Consider the following 16493-nt stretch of genomic DNA (forward strand, 5'->3'; position numbering starts at 1 on the left):
TCCTGCTATAAATTCTTCTTTATATGTATTGTAATCTTAAACACGAAAACATACTCAATCACTACGCAAGGATTCATATGTTTTAATAAACAGGTACTCTTATAAAACCCAATTTCATTTCTTGAATTCTTTACAATTTTTTTTCATGAACGTAATGATATTGCTCCAATCTTGGTAGACATTTCATCTACATCTTTCTCATAGATATGTATTTTTTTCATTTTGCAATAACAGTATTCATTCTATAATCTTGAAAATACTTGGGTTTTTATAAGGTTAAAGATGATCTGTTCAACAGTAAGATGAATCAGACTTTTATATTTAAATTGTATCGGAATAAGACCTAATGAAAATGATTTGTTATATAACAATGAGAAAATGCAAGGCACTGCTGAGAGATGAACTCAGGATCTCCTGTTTACTAGACAGGCGCTTTAACCAGCTAAGCCACATCACCCACTTGATTCTTAAATTTGAAACACTTTTCTTTATGGTGTTCAAGAGAATATTGCTTTTTCACTTTCATATTCTTTTCTAAGTTCACACACTTCTCTACTCAAACACTTAAGATGAATGAAGACTCTTCACTTATTCAAAAACACCTCTCTAATTTGAAGTTTACCCTATTCATATCATTTTAAAATATACCTTGCTGAAGAATGGATTAGTTGAATTCAACAATAGAGTGATCATTCACCTCTATCTTGTTCTTTCTCATTTTCTTTTCCCTATTTCAGTCAATGCATTCCTACAAAAATGTTCACAATACCAAGCATTGTATTTAATGTTTAAGATAACTTATTCTAAAGTTCATAGAACCAGATGTTATGTTATGTTATGTTATGTTATGTTATGTGGTTTTTATTTGGCGCACAGATGCTCCAGCTAAGGAGCGTCCTGGCGCCCGACAAGGCAGCTACACAACACAACTAAAATAAAAACAGCACAAGCAAATGACTAAGGGAATAAAAATGTTTTCACGGCGCGACGAAAAGAAAGCAAATCGCTCATAGCGCGAATTGCCGGGGGTAAGGAGTTCCACAAAGCAGCGGCCCGCACTCGAAATGAGCGTCCACCGGCCCTGCTTCGTTTAAAGCGCGGTACCACGGCCAATTCGAGGTCTGCCGATCTTAAGGGTCGTGCTGGGATGTAGTTGGCCATGAGGGTCGTAAGGATCGTTGCCGGGGACCCCTTCAAGATCTTATAGGCGACGCAGAGGACCTTAAACTGAATCCGCTGCGCCACCGGAAGCCAATGCAGCGCTCGTATGGTGCTGGAGGTAGGACAGAATCTTGGAAGGCCTACCACCGCTCTCGCTGCGGCATTCTGGATCCGTTGCAGGCGCCCGATCTCAGCTGCATTCAACCCGGCCAGCAAAGAACTCGCATAATCCAGCCTGGAGATGACGGTAGCTTGGATCATGAGTTGCCGGGTAGGGGCATCGAAGAACTTTAGCACAGGACGGAGCCCACGCAAGATGCCGAAGCAACAAGCAGCCGTGCGTTTAGTGTGGCATGCAAACGTAAGGGAAGGGTCCAACCAGACCCCGAGGTTCTTAAGCTCGGCGACTGGGATGGGAGCAGAACCCAACTCCTCCGGCCACCAACTCTCTCCCCACAGTTCCGGTTGTCTACCAAATACCATCACCTCGGTCTTACTAGCGTTTAGCTGGAGACAATTGAGCGTCATCCAGCTAGCGACCGCCCTCAGTCCTTGTTGAAACCTGGGAGCGTCGACTTCAGCATCCCCGCTGATCGTGACCGCTAGCTGGGTGTCATCGGCATATGACACCATGGTCATACCCCATTGTTTGACAACCTCAGCTAGCGGCCTTACGTACAGATTGAACAGCGTAGGACTCAGCGAGGAGCCTTGGGGGACGCCCAGGTTCAACGGATGGAATTTTGACTGATAAGGTGTTTATTCTTAAATTGTATTCAACATTTGTTTGATGTAAATTATTCGGAAAGCATGGAGAAAACGGTTAGGTGCTGCTGAGATTTGAACTCAGGATTTCCTGTTTACGAGATAGGAGCTTTAACCACTAAGCCACAGCACCAACGGTAATAGTAAAAAATGCATAAATAATTTATTGTTGATGATGAAAATGTGTTTTCTGCTATAAATTCTTCTTTATATGTATTGTAATCTTAAACATGAAAATATACTCAATCACTACGCAAGGATTCATATATTTTAATAAACAGGTACTCTTATAAAACCCAATTTCATTTCTTGAATTCTTTACAATTTCTTTTCATGAAGTTATTAATATTGCTCAAATCTAGGTAGAAATTTCATCTACGTCTTTCTCATAGATATGTATTTTTTTCATTTTGCAATAACAGTATTCATTCTATAATCTTGAAAATACTTGGGTTTTTATAAGGTTTGAGATGATCTGTTCAACAGTAAGATGAATCAGACTTTTATATTTTAATGGTATCGGAATAAGACCTAATAAAAATGATTTGTTATATAACAATGAGAAAAGCAAGGCACTGCTGAGAGTTGAACTCAGGATCTCCTGTTTACTAGACAGGCGCTTTAACCAGCTAAGCCACAGCACCCACTTGATTCTTAAATTTGAAACACTTTTCTTTATGGTGTTCAAGAGAATATTGCTTTTTCACTTTCATATTCTTTTCTAAGTTCACACACTTCTCTACTCAAACACTTAAGATGAATGAAGACTCTTCACTTATTCAAAAACACCTCTCTAATTTGAAGTTTACCCTATTCTTATCATTTTAAAATATACCTTGCTGAAGAATGGATTAGTTGAATTCAACAATAGAGTGATCATTCACCTCTATCTTGTTCTTTGTCATTTTCTTTTCCCTATTTCAATCAATGCATTCCTACAAAAATCTTCACAATACCAAGTATTTTATTTAATTTTTAAGATAACTTATTCTAAAGTTCATAGAACCAGATGTTTATACTTAAATTGTATTCAACACTTGTTTGATGAAAATTATTCGGAAAGCATGAAGAAAACAGTTAAATCCTGCTGAGATTTGAACTCAGGATTTCCTGTTTACGCGATAGGAGCTTTAACCACTAAGCCACAGCACCAACGGTAATAGTAAAAAATACATAAATAATTTATTGTTGATGATGGAAATGTGTTTTCTGCTATAAATTCTTCTTTATATGTATTGTAATCTTAAACACGAAAAGATACTCAATCACTACGCAAGGATTCATATGTTTTAATAAACAGGTACTCTTATAAAACCCAATTTCATTTCTTGAATTCTTTACAATTTTTTTTCATGAACGTAATGATATTGCTCCAATCTTGGTAGACATTTCATCTACGTCTTTCTCATAGATATGTACTTTTTTTCATTTTGCAATAACAGTATTCATTCTATAATCTTGAAAATACCTGGGTTTTTATAAGGTTAAAGGTGATCTGTTCAACAGTAAGATGAATCAGACTTTTATATTTTAATTGTATCGGAATAAGACCTAATGAAAATGATTTGTTATATAACAATGAGAAAAGCAAGGCACTGCTGAGAGATGAACTCAGGATCTCCTGTTTACTATACAGGCGCTTTAACCAGCTAAGCCACAGCACCCACTTGACCCTTAAAGTTGAAACACTTTTCTTTATGGTGTTCAAGAGAATATTGCTTTTTCACTTTCATATTCTTTTCTAAGTTCACACACTTCTCTACTCAAACACTTAAGATGAATGAAGACTCTTCACTTATTCAAAAACACCTCTCTAATTTGAAGTTTACCCTATTCATATCATTTTAAAATATACCTTGCTGAAGAATGGATTAGTTGAATTCAACAATAGAGTGATCATTCTCCTCTATCTTGTTCTTTGTCATTTTCTTTTCCCTATTTCAGTCAATGCATTCCTACAAAAATGTTCACAATACCAAGCATTGTATTTAATGTTTAAGATAACTTATTCTAAAGTTCATAGAACCAGATGTTTATTCTTAAATTGTATTCAACATTTGTTTGATGTAAATTATTCGGAAAGCATGGAGAAAATGGTTAGGTGCTGCTGAGATTTGAACTCAGGATGTCTTGTTTACGAGACAGGCGCTTTAACCACTAAGCCACAGCACCAACATTAATAATAAGAAAGGCATAAATAATTCATTGTTGATGATGAAAATGTGTTTTCTGCTATAAATTCTCCTTTATATATATTGTAATCTTAAACACGAAAATATACTCAATCACTACGCAAGGATTCATATATTTTAATAAACAGGTACTCTTATAAAACCCAATTTCATTTCTTGAATTCTTTACAATTTCTTTTCATGAAGTTATTAATATTGCTCAAATCTAGGTAGAAATTTCATCTACGTCTTTCTCATAGATATGTATTTTTTTCATTTTGCAATAACAGTATTCATTCTATAATCTTGAAAATACTTGGGTTTTTATAAGGTTTAAGATGATCTGTTCAACAGTAAAATGAATCAGATTTTTATATTTTAATTGTATCGGAATAAGACCTAATGAAAATGATTTGTTATATAACAATGAGAAAAGCAAGGCGCTGCTGAGAGTTGAACTCAGGCTCTCCTTTTTACTAAACAGGCGCTTTAACCAGCTAAGCCACAGCACCCACTTGACTCTTAATTTTGAAACACTTTTCTTTATGCTGTTCAAGAGAATATTGCTTTTTCACTTTCATAGTCTTTTCTAAGTTCACACACTTCTCTACTCATAAACTTAAGATGAATGAAGACTCTTCACTTATTCAAAAACACCTCTCTAATATGAAGTTTACCCTATTCATATCATTTTAAAATATACCTTGCTGAAGAATGGATTAGTTGAATTCAACAATAGAGTGATCATTCACCTGTATCTTGTTCTTTGTGATTTTCTTTTCCCTATTTCAATCAATGCATTCCTACAAAAATCTTCACAATACCAAGTGTTTTATTTAATTTTTAGGATAACATTCTAAAGTTCATAGAACCAGATGTTTATACTTAAATTGTATTCAACACTTGTTTGATGAAAATTACTCGGAAAGCATGGAGAAAACAGTTAAATGCTGCTGAGATTTGAACTCAGGATTTCCTGTTTACGAGACAGGAGCTTTAACCACTAAGCCACAGCACCAACGGTAATAGTAAAAAATGCATAAATAATTTATTGTTGATGATGAAAATGTGTTTTCTGCTATAAATTCTCCTTTATATATATTGTAATCTTAAACACGAAAATATACTCAATCACTACGCAAGGATTCATATATTTTAATAAACAGGTACTCTTATAAAACCCAATTTCATTTCTTGAATTCTTTACAATTTCTTTTCATGAAGTTATTAATATTGCTCAAATCTAGGTAGAAATTTCATCTACGTCTTTCTCATAGATATGTATTTTTTTCATTTTGCAATAACAGTATTCATTCTATAATCTTGAAAATACTTGGGTTTTTATAAGGTTTAAGATGATCTGTTCAACAGTAAAATGAATCAGATTTTTATATTTTAATTGTATCGGAATAAGACCTAATGAAAATGATTTGTTATATAACAATGAGAAAAGCAAGGCGCTGCTGAGAGTTGAACTCAGGCTCTCCTTTTTACTAAACAGGCGCTTTAACCAGCTAAGCCACAGCACCCACTTGACTCTTAATTTTGAAACACTTTTCTTTATGCTGTTCAAGAGAATATTGCTTTTTCACTTTCATAGTCTTTTCTAAGTTCACACACTTCTCTACTCATAAACTTAAGATGAATGAAGACTCTTCACTTATTCAAAAACACCTCTCTAATATGAAGTTTACCCTATTCATATCATTTTAAAATATACCTTGCTGAAGAATGGATTAGTTGAATTCAACAATAGAGTGATCATTCACCTGTATCTTGTTCTTTGTGATTTTCTTTTCCCTATTTCAATCAATGCATTCCTACAAAAATCTTCACAATACCAAGTGTTTTATTTAATTTTTAGGATAACATTCTAAAGTTCATAGAACCAGATGTTTATACTTAAATTGTATTCAACACTTGTTTGATGAAAATTACTCGGAAAGCATGGAGAAAACAGTTAAATGCTGCTGAGATTTGAACTCAGGATTTCCTGTTTACGAGACAGGAGCTTTAACCACTAAGCCACAGCACCAACGGTAATAGTAAAAAATGCATAAATAATTTATTGTTGATGATGAAAATGTGTTTTCTGCTATAAATTCTTCTTTATATGTATTGTAATCTTAAACACGAAAAGATACTCAATCACTACGCAAGGATTAATATGTTTTAATAAACAGGTACTCTTATAAAACCCAATTTAATTTCTTGAATTCTTTACAATTTTTTTCATGAAGGTAATAATATTGCTCCAATCTAGGAAGACATTTCATCTACGTCTTTCTCATAGATATGTATTTTTTTCATTTTGCAATACCAGTATTCATTCTATAATCTTGAAAATACTTGGGTTTTTATAAGGTTAAAGATGATCTGTTAAACAGTAAGATGAATCAGACTTTTATATTTTAATTGTATCGGAATAAGACCTAATGAAAATGATTTGTTATATAACAATGAGAAAAGCAAGGCACTGCTGAGAGTTGAACTCAGGATCTCCTGTTTACTAGACAGGCGCTTTAACCAGCTTAGCCACAGCACCCACTTGATTCTTAAATTTGAAACACTTTTCTTTATGCTGTTCAAGAGAATATTGCTTTTTCACTTTCATATTCTTTTCTAAGTTCACACACTTCTCTACTCAAACACTTAAGATGAATGAAGACTCTTCACTTATTCAAAAACACCTCTCTAATTTGAAGTTTACCCTATTCATATCATTTTAAAATATACCTTGCTAAAGAATGGATTAGTTGAATTCCACAATAGAGTGATCATTCACCTCTATCTTGTTCTTTGTCATTTTCTTTTCCCTATTTCAGTCAATGCATTCCTACAAAAATCTTCACAATACCAAGCATTTTATTTAATTTTTAAGATAACTTATTCTAAAGTTCATAGAACCAGATGTTTATATTTAAATTGTATTCAACACTTGTTTGATGAAAATTATTCGGAAAGCATGGAGAAAACAGTTAAATGCTGCTGAGAATTGAACTCTGGATTTCCTGTTCACGAGACAGGAGCTTTAACCCCTAAGCCACAGCACCAACAGTAATAGTAAAAAATGCATAAAGAATTTATTGTTGATGATGAAAATGTGTTTTCTGCTATAAATTCTTCTTTATATGTATTGTAATCTTAAACACGAAAAGATACTCAATCACTACGCAAGGATTAATATGTTTTAATAAACAGGTACTCTTATAAAACCCAATTTCATTTCTTGAATTTTTTACAATTTTTTTTCATGAAGGTAATAATATTGCTCAAATCTAGGTAGACATTTCATCTACGTCTTTCTCATAGATATGTATTTTTTTCATTTTGCAATAACAGTATTCATTCTATAATCTTGAAAATACTTGGGTTTTTATAAGGATAAAGATGATCTGTTCAACAGTAAGATGAATCAGACTTTTATATTTTAATTGTATCGGAATAAGACCCAATGAAAATGATTTGTTATATAACAATGGGAAAAGCAAGGCACGGCTGAGAGTTGAACTCAGAATCTCCTGTTTACTAGACAGGCGCTTTAACCAGCTTAGCCACAGCACCCACTTGATTCTTAAATTTGAAACACTTTTCTTTATGGTGTTCAAGAGAATATTGCTTTTTCACTTTCATATTCTTTTCTAAGTTCACACACTTCTCTACTCAAACACTTAAGATGAATGAAGACTCTTCACTTATTCAAAAACACCTCTCTAATTTGAAGCTTACCCTATTCATATCATTTTAAAATATACCTTGCTGAAGAATGGATTAGTTGAATTCAACAATAGAGTGATCATTCACCTGTATCTTGTTCTTTGTCATTTTCTTTTCCCTATTTCAGTCAATGCATTCCTACAAAAATCTTCTCAATACCAAGCATTTTATTTAATTTTTAAGATAACTTATTCTAAAGTTCATAGAACCAGATGTTTATTCTTAAATTGTATTCAACACTTGTTTGATGTAAATTATTCGGAAAGCATGGAGAAAACAGTTAGGTGATGCTGAGATTCTAACTCATGATTTCCTGATTATGAGACAGGCGCTTTAACCACTAAGCCACAGCACCAACGTTAAAAGTAAAAAATGCATAAATAATTCATTGTTGATGATGAAAATGTGTTTTCTGCTATAAATTCTTCTTTATATGTATTGTAATCTTAAACACGAAAAGATACTCAATCACTACGCAAGGATTAATATGTTTTAATAAACAGGTACTCTTATAAAACCTAATTTCATTTCTTGAATTCTTTACAATTTTTTTCATGAAGGTATTAATATTGCTCAAATCTAGGTAGAAATTTCATCTACGTCTTTCTCATAGATATGTATTTTTTTATTTTGCAATAACAGTATTCATTCTATAATCCTGAAAATACTTGGGTTTTTATAAGGTTTAAGATGATCTGTTCAACAGTAAGATGAATCAGACTTTTATATTTTAATTGTATTGGAATAAGACCTAATGAAAATGATTTGTTATATAACAATGAGAAAAGCAAGGCGCTGCTGAGAGTTGAACTCAGGATCTCCTTTTTACTAAACGTGCACTTTAACCAGCTAAGCCACAGCACCCACTTGATTCTTAATTTTGAAACACTTTTCTTTATGGTGTTCAAGAGAATATGGCTTTTTCACTTTCATATTCTCTTCTAAGTTCACACACTTCTCTACTCATGAACTTAAGATGAATGAAGACTCTTCACTTATCCAAAAACACCTCTCTAATTTGAAGTTTACCCTATTCATATCATTTTAAAATATACCTTGCTGAAGAATGGATTAGTTGAATTCAACAATAGAGTGATCATTCACCTCTATCTTGTTCTTTGTCATTTTCTTTTCCCTATTTCAATCAATGCATTTCTACAAAAATCTTCACAATACCAAGTATGTTATTTAATTTTTAAGATAACTTATTCTAAAGTTCATAGAACCAGTTGTTTATACTTAAATTGTATTCAACACTTGTTTGATGAAAATTATTCGGAAAGCATGAAGAAAACAGTTAAATGCTGCTGAGATTTGAACTCAGGATTTCCTGTTTACGAGATAGGAGCTTTAACCACTAAGCCACAGCACCAACGGTAACAGTCAAAAATGCATAAATAATTTATTGTTGATGATGAAAATGTGTTTTCTGCTATAAATTCTTCTTTATATGTATTGTAATCTTAAACACGAAAAGATACTCAATCACTACGCAAGGATTCATATGTTTTAATAAACAGGTACTCTTATAAAACCCAATTTCATTTCTTGAATTCTTTACAATTTTTTTCATGAAGGTATTAATATTGCTCAAATCTAGGTAGAAATTTCATCTACGTCGTTCTCATAGATATATATGTTTTTCATTTTGCAATAACAGTATTCATTCTATAATCTTGAAAATACTTGGGTTTTTATAAGGTTTAAAATGATCTTTTCAACAGTAAGATGAATCAGACTTTTATATGTTAATTGAATCGGAATAAAACCTAATGAAAATGATTTGTTATATAACAATGAGAAAAGCAAGGCACTGCTGAGAGTTGAACTCAGGATCTCCTGTTTACTAGACAGGCGCTTTAACCAGCTAAGCCACAGCACCCACTTGATTCTTAATTTTTGAAAGACTTTTCTTTATGGTGTTCAAGAGAATATTGCTTTTTCACTTTCATATTCTTTTCTAAGTTCACACACTTCTCTACTCAAACACTTAAGATGAATGAAGACTCTTCACTTATTCAAAAACACCTCTCTAATTTGAAGCTTACCCTATTCATATCATTTTAAAATATACCTTGCTGAAGAATGGATTAGTTGAATTCAACAATAGAGTGATCATTCACCTGTATCTTGTTCTTTGTCATTTTCTTTTCCCTATTTCAGTCAATGCATTCCTACAAAAATCTTCTCAATACCAAGCATTTTATTTAATTTTTAAGATAACTTATTCGAAAGTTCATAGAACCAGATGTTTATACTTAAACTGTATTCAACACTTGTTTGATGAAAATTATTTGGAAAGCATGGAGAAAACAGTTAAATGCTGCTGAGCTTTGAAATCAGGATTTCTTGTTTACGAGACAGGCGCTTTAACCACTAAGCCACAGCACCAACATTAATAATAAGAAAGGCATAAATAATTCATTGTTGATGATGAAAATGTGTTTCCTGCTATAAATTCTTCTTTATATGTATTGCAATCTTAAACACGAAAACATACTCAATCACTACGCAAGTATTAATATGTTTTAATAAACAGGTACTCTTATAAAACCCAATATCATTTCTTGAATTCTTTACAAAAAAAATCATGAAGGTATTAATATTGCTCAAATCTAGGTAGAAATTTCATCTACGTCTTTCTCATAGATATGTAGTTTTTTTCATTTGGCAATAACAGTATTCATTCTATAATCTTGAAAATAGTTGTGTTTTCATAAGGTTTAAGATGATCTGTTCAACAGTAAGATGAATCAGACTTTTATATTTTAATTGTATCGGAATAAGACCTAATGAAAATGATTTGTTATATAACAATGAGAAAAGCAAGGCGCTGCTGAGATTTGAACTCAGAATCTCCTTTTTACTAAACAGGTGCTATAACCAGCTAAGCCACAGCACCCACTTGATTCTTTATTTTGAAACACTTTTCTTTAAGGTGTTCAGGAGAATATTGCTTTTTCACTTTCATATTCTTTTCTAAGTTCACACACTTCTCTACTCAAACACTTAAGATGAATGAAGACTCTTCACTTTTTCAAAAACACATCTCTAATTTGAAGTTTACCCTATTCATATCATTTTAAAATATGCCTTGCTGAAGAATGGATTAGTTGAATTCAACAATAGAGTGATCATTCACCTCTATCTTGTTCTTTGTCATTTTCTTTTTCCTATTTCAGTCAATGCATTCCTACAAAAATCTTCACAATACCAAGCATTTTATTTAATTTTTAAGATAACTTATTCTAAAGTTCATAGAACCAGATGTTTATTCTTAAATTGTATTCAACACTTGTTTGATGAAAATTATTCGGAAAGCATGGAGAAAACCGTTTGGTGCTGCTGGAATTTGAACTCAGGATTTCCTGTTTACGAGACAGGCACTTTAACCACTAAGCCACAGCACCAACGTTAATAGTGAAAAATGCATAAATAATTTATTGTTGATGATGAAAATGTGTTTCTGCTATAAATTCTTCTTTATATGTATTGTAATCTTAAACACGAAAAGATACTCAATCACTACGCAAGGATTAATATGTTTTAATAAACAGGTACTCTTATAAAACCCAATTTCATTTCTTGAATTCTTTACAATTTTTTTTCATGAAGGTATTAATATTGCTCAAATCTAGGTTGAAATTTCATCTACGTCTTTCTCATAGATATGTATTTTTTTATTTTGCAATAACAGTATTCATTCTATAATCCTGAAAATACTTGGGTTTTTATAAGGTTTAAGATGATCTGTTCAACAGTAAGATGAATCAGACTTTTATATTTTAATTGTATTGGAATAAGACCTAATGAAAATGATTTGTTTTATAACAATGAGAAAAGCAAGGCGCTGCTGAGAGTTGAACTCAGGATCTCCTTTTTACTAAACATGCGCTTTAACCAGCTAAGCCACAGCACCCACTTGATTCTTAATTTTGAAACACTTTTCTTTATGGTGTTCAAGAGAATATGGCTTTTTCACTTTCATATTCTCTTCTAAGTTCACACACTTCTCTACTCATGAACTTAAGATGAATGAAGACTCTTCACTTATCCAAAAACACCTCTCTAATTTGAAGTTTACCCTATTCATATCATTTTAAAATATACCTTGCTGAAGAATGGGTTAGTTGAATTCAACAATAGAGTGATCATTCACCTCTATCTTGTTCTTTGTCATTTTCTTTTCCCTATTACAATCAATGCATTCCTACAAAAATCTTCACAATACCAAGTATTTTATTTAATTTTTAAGATAACTTATTCTAAAGTTCATAGAACCAGTTGTTTATACTTAAATTGTATTCAACACTTGTTTGATGAAAATTATTCAGAAAGCATGAAGAAAACAGTTAAATGCTGCTGAGATTTGAACTCAGGATTTCCTGTTTACGAGATAGGAGCTTTAACCACTAAGCCACAGCACCAACGGTAACAGTCAAAAATGCATAAATAATTTATTGTTGATGATGAAAATGTGTTTTCTGCTATAAATTCTTCTTTATATGTATTGTAATCTTAAACACGAAAAGATACTCAATCACTACGCAAGGATTCATATGTTTTAATAAACAGGAACTCTTATAAAACCCACTTTCATTTCTTGAATTCTTTACAATTTTTTTTCATGAAGGTAATAATATTGCTCCAATCTAGGTAGACATTTCATCTACGTCTTTCTCATAGATATGTATTTTTTTCATTTGCCAATAACAGTATTCATTCTATAATCTTGAAAATACTTGGGTTTTTATAAGGTTAAAGATGATCTGTTCAACAGTAAGATGAATCAGACTTTTATATTTTAATTGTATCGGAATAAGACCTAATGAAAATGATTTGTTATATAACAATGAGAAAAGCAAGGCGCTGCTGAGATTTGAACTCAGGATCTCCTGTTTACTAGACAGGCGCTTTAACCAGCTAAGCCACAGGACCCACTTGATTCTTAAATTTGAAACACTTTTCTTTATGGTGTTCAAGAGAATATTGCTTTTTCACTTTCATATTCTTTTCTAAGTTCACACACTTCTCTACTCAAACACTCAAGATGAATGAAGACTCTTCACTTATTCAAAAACACCTCTCTAATTTGAAGTTTACCCTATTCATATCATTTTAAAATATACCTTGCTGAAGAATGGATTAGTTGAATTCCACAATAGAGTGATCATTCACCTCTATCTTGTTCTTTGCCATTTTCTTTTCCCTATTTCAGTCAATGCATTCCTACAAAAATCTTCACAATACCAAGCATTTTATTTAATTTTTAAGATAACTTATTCTAAAGTTCATAGAACCAGATGTTTATACTTAAATTGTATTCAACACTTGTTTGATGAAAATTATTCGGAAAGCATGGAGAAAACAGTTAGGTGATGCTGAGATTCTAACTCATGATTTCCTGTTTATGAGACAGGCGCTTTAACCACTAAGCCACAGCACCAACGTTAAAAGTAAAAAATGCATAAATAATTCATTGTTGATGATGAAAATGTGTTTTCTGCTATAAATTCTTCTTTATATGTATTGTAATCTTAAACACGAAAAGATACTCAATCACTACGCAAGGATTAATATGTTTTAATAAACAGGTACTCTTATAAAACCCAATTTCATTTCTTGAATTCTTTACAATTTTTTTCATGAAGGTATTAATATTGCTCAAATCTAGGTAGAAATTTCATCTACGTCGTTCTCATAGATATATATGTTTTTCATTTTGCAATAACAGTATTCATTCTATAATCTTGAAAATACTTGGGTTTTTATAAGGTTTAAAATGATCTTTTCAACAGTAAGATGAATCAGACTTTTATATGTTAATTGAATCGGAATAAAACCTAATGAAAATGATTTGTTATATAACAATGAGAAAAGCAAGGCACTGCTGAGAGTTGAACTCAGGATCTCCTGTTTACTAGACAGTCGCTTTAACCAGCTAAGCCACAGCACCCACTTGATTCTTAATTTTTGAAAGACTTTTCTTTATGGTGTTCAAGAGAATATTGCTTTTTCACTTTCATATTCTTTTCTAAGTTCACACACTTCTCTACTCAAACACTTAAGATGAATGAAGACTCTTCACTTATTCAAAAACACCTCTCTAATTTGAAGTTTACCCTATTCATATCATTTTAAAATATACCTTGCTGAAGAATGGATTAGTTGAATTGAACAATAGAGTGATCATTCACCTCTATCTTGTTCTTTGTCATTTTCTTTTCCCTATTTCAGTCAATGCGTTCCTACAAAAATCTTCACAATACCAAGCATTTTATTTAATTTTTAAGATAACTTATTCTAAAGTTCATAGAACCAGATGTTTATTCTTAAATTGTATTCAACACTTGTTTGATGTAAATTATTCGGAAAGCATGGAGAAAACAGTTAGGTGATGCTGAGATTCTAACTCATGATTTCCTGTTTATGAGACAGGCGCTTTAACCACTAAGCCACAGCACCAACGTTAAAAGTAAAAAATGCATAAATAATTCATTGTTGATGATGAAAATGTGTTTTCTGCTATAAATTCTTCTTTAAATGTATTGTAATCTTAAACACGAAAAGATACTCAATCACTACGCAAGGATTAATATGTTTTAATAAACAGGTACTCTTATAAAACCCAATTTCATTTCTTGAATTCTTTACAATTTTTTTCATGAAGGTATTAATATTGCTCAAATCTAGGTAGAAATTTCATCTACGTCGTTCTCATAGATATATATGTTTTTCATTTTGCAATAACAGTATTCATTCTATAATCTTGAAAATACTTGGGTTTTTATAAGGTTTAAAATGATCTTTTCAACAGTAAGATGAATCAGACTTTTATATGTTAATTGAATCGGAATAAAACCTAATGAAAATGATTTGTTATATAACAATGAGAAAAGCAAGGCACTGCTGAGAGTTGAACTCAGGATCTCCTGTTTACTAGACATGCGCTTTAACCAGCTAAGCCACAGCACCCACTTGATTCTTAATATTTGAAAGACTTTTCTTTATGGTGTTCAAGAGAATATTGCTTTTTCACTTTCATATTCTTTTCTAAGTTCACACACTTCTCTACTCAAACACTTAAGATGAATGAAGACTCTTCACTTTTTCAAAAACACCTCTCTAATTTGAAGTTTACCCTATTCATATCATTTTAAAATATGCCTTGCTGAAGAATGGATTAGTTGAATTCAACAATAGAGTGATCATTCACCTCTATCTTGTTCTTTGTCATTTTCTTTTTCCTATTTCAGTCAATGCATTCCTACAAAAATCTTCACAATACCAAGCATTTTATTTAATTTTTAAGATAACTTATTCTAAAGTTCATAGAACCAGATGTTTATTCTTAAATTGTATTCAACACTTGTTTGATGAAAATTATTCGGAAAGCATGGAGAAAACCGTTAGGTGCTGCTGGAATTTGAACTCAGGATTTCCTGTTTACGAGACAGGCACTTTAACCACTAAGCCACAGCACCAACGTTAATAGTGAAAAATGCATAAATAATTTATTGTTGATGATGAAAATGTGTTTCTGCTATAAATTCTTCTTTATATGTATTGTAATCTTAAACACGAAAAGATACTCAATCACTACGCAAGGATTAATATGTTTTAATAAACAGGTACTCTTATAAAACCCAATTTCATTTCTTGAATTCTTTACAATTTTTTTCATGAAGGTATTAATATTGCTCAAATCTAGGTAGAAATTTCATCTACGTCTTTCTCATAGATATGTATTTTTTTATTTTGCAATAACAGTATTCATTCTATAATCCTGAAAATACTTGGGTTTTTATAAGGTTTAAGATGATCTGTTCAACAGTAAGATGAATCAGACTTTTATATTTTAATTGTATTGGAATAAGACCTAATGAAAATGATTTGTTATATAACAATGAGAAAAGCAAGGCGCTGCTGAGAGTTGAACTCAGGATCTCCTTTTTACTAAACAGGCGCTTTAACCAGCTAAGCCACAGCACCCACTTGATTCTTAATTTTGAAACACTTTTCTTTATGGTGTTCAAGAGAATATTGCTTTTTCACTTTCATATTCTCTTCTAAGTTCACACACTTCTCTACTCATGAACTTAAGATGAATGAAGACTCTTCACTTATCCAAAAACACCTCTCTAATTTGAAGTTTACCCTATTCATATCATTTTAAAATATACCTTGCTGAAGAATGGATTAGTTGAATTCAACAATAGAGTGATCATTCACCTCTATCTTGTTCTTTGTCATTTTCTTTTCCCTATTTCAATCAATGCATTCCTACAAAAATCTTCACAATACCAAGTATTTTATTTAATTTTTAAGATAACTTATTCTAAAGTTCATAGAACCAGTTGTTTATACTTAAATTGTATTCAACACTTGTTTGATGAAAATTATTCGGAAAGCATGAAGAAAACAGTTAAATGCTGCTGAGATTTGAACTCAGGATTTCCTGTTTACGAGATAGGAGCTTTAACCACTCAGCCACAGCACCAACGGTAACAGTCAAAAATGCATAAATAATTTATTGTTGATGATGAAAATGTGTTTTCTGCTATAAATTCTTCTTTATATGTATTGTAATCTTAAACACGAAAAGATACTCAATCACTACGCAAGGATTCATATGTTTTAATAAACAGGTACTCTTATAAAACCCACTTTCATTTCTTG

The 16493-nt window shown here is 31.7% G+C and overlaps 8 non-coding genes across 8 annotated transcripts; all 8 read right to left on the bottom strand.

Annotated features, from left to right (window-relative positions):
* Positions 1–2496: 2496 nt before the first annotated feature.
* TRNAT-AGU (transfer RNA threonine (anticodon AGU)) lies at positions 2497–2570 on the bottom strand. The gene has a single exon. It is a non-coding gene; the product is annotated as a tRNA-Thr (tRNA).
* A 1455-nt stretch (positions 2571–4025) lies between these two features.
* TRNAT-CGU (transfer RNA threonine (anticodon CGU)) lies at positions 4026–4098 on the bottom strand. The gene has a single exon. It is a non-coding gene; the product is annotated as a tRNA-Thr (tRNA).
* Positions 4099–5042: 944 nt separating this feature from the next.
* On the bottom strand, positions 5043–5115 carry TRNAT-CGU (transfer RNA threonine (anticodon CGU)). Its single transcript has one exon. It is a non-coding gene; the product is annotated as a tRNA-Thr (tRNA).
* A 944-nt stretch (positions 5116–6059) lies between these two features.
* Positions 6060–6132, bottom strand: TRNAT-CGU (transfer RNA threonine (anticodon CGU)). The gene has a single exon. It is a non-coding gene; the product is annotated as a tRNA-Thr (tRNA).
* A 436-nt stretch (positions 6133–6568) lies between these two features.
* TRNAT-AGU (transfer RNA threonine (anticodon AGU)) lies at positions 6569–6642 on the bottom strand. The gene has a single exon. It is a non-coding gene; the product is annotated as a tRNA-Thr (tRNA).
* A 2980-nt stretch (positions 6643–9622) lies between these two features.
* Positions 9623–9696, bottom strand: TRNAT-AGU (transfer RNA threonine (anticodon AGU)). The gene has a single exon. It is a non-coding gene; the product is annotated as a tRNA-Thr (tRNA).
* Positions 9697–12678: 2982 nt separating this feature from the next.
* TRNAT-AGU (transfer RNA threonine (anticodon AGU)) lies at positions 12679–12752 on the bottom strand. The gene has a single exon. It is a non-coding gene; the product is annotated as a tRNA-Thr (tRNA).
* A 944-nt stretch (positions 12753–13696) lies between these two features.
* On the bottom strand, positions 13697–13770 carry TRNAT-AGU (transfer RNA threonine (anticodon AGU)). The gene has a single exon. It is a non-coding gene; the product is annotated as a tRNA-Thr (tRNA).
* Between the last annotated feature and the right edge of the window lie 2723 nt (positions 13771–16493).

This window comes from Lissotriton vulgaris, chromosome 12, assembly GCF_964263255.1.
Source record: "Lissotriton vulgaris chromosome 12, aLisVul1.2, whole genome shotgun sequence".
Lineage (NCBI taxonomy): Eukaryota > Metazoa > Chordata > Amphibia > Caudata > Salamandridae > Lissotriton > Lissotriton vulgaris.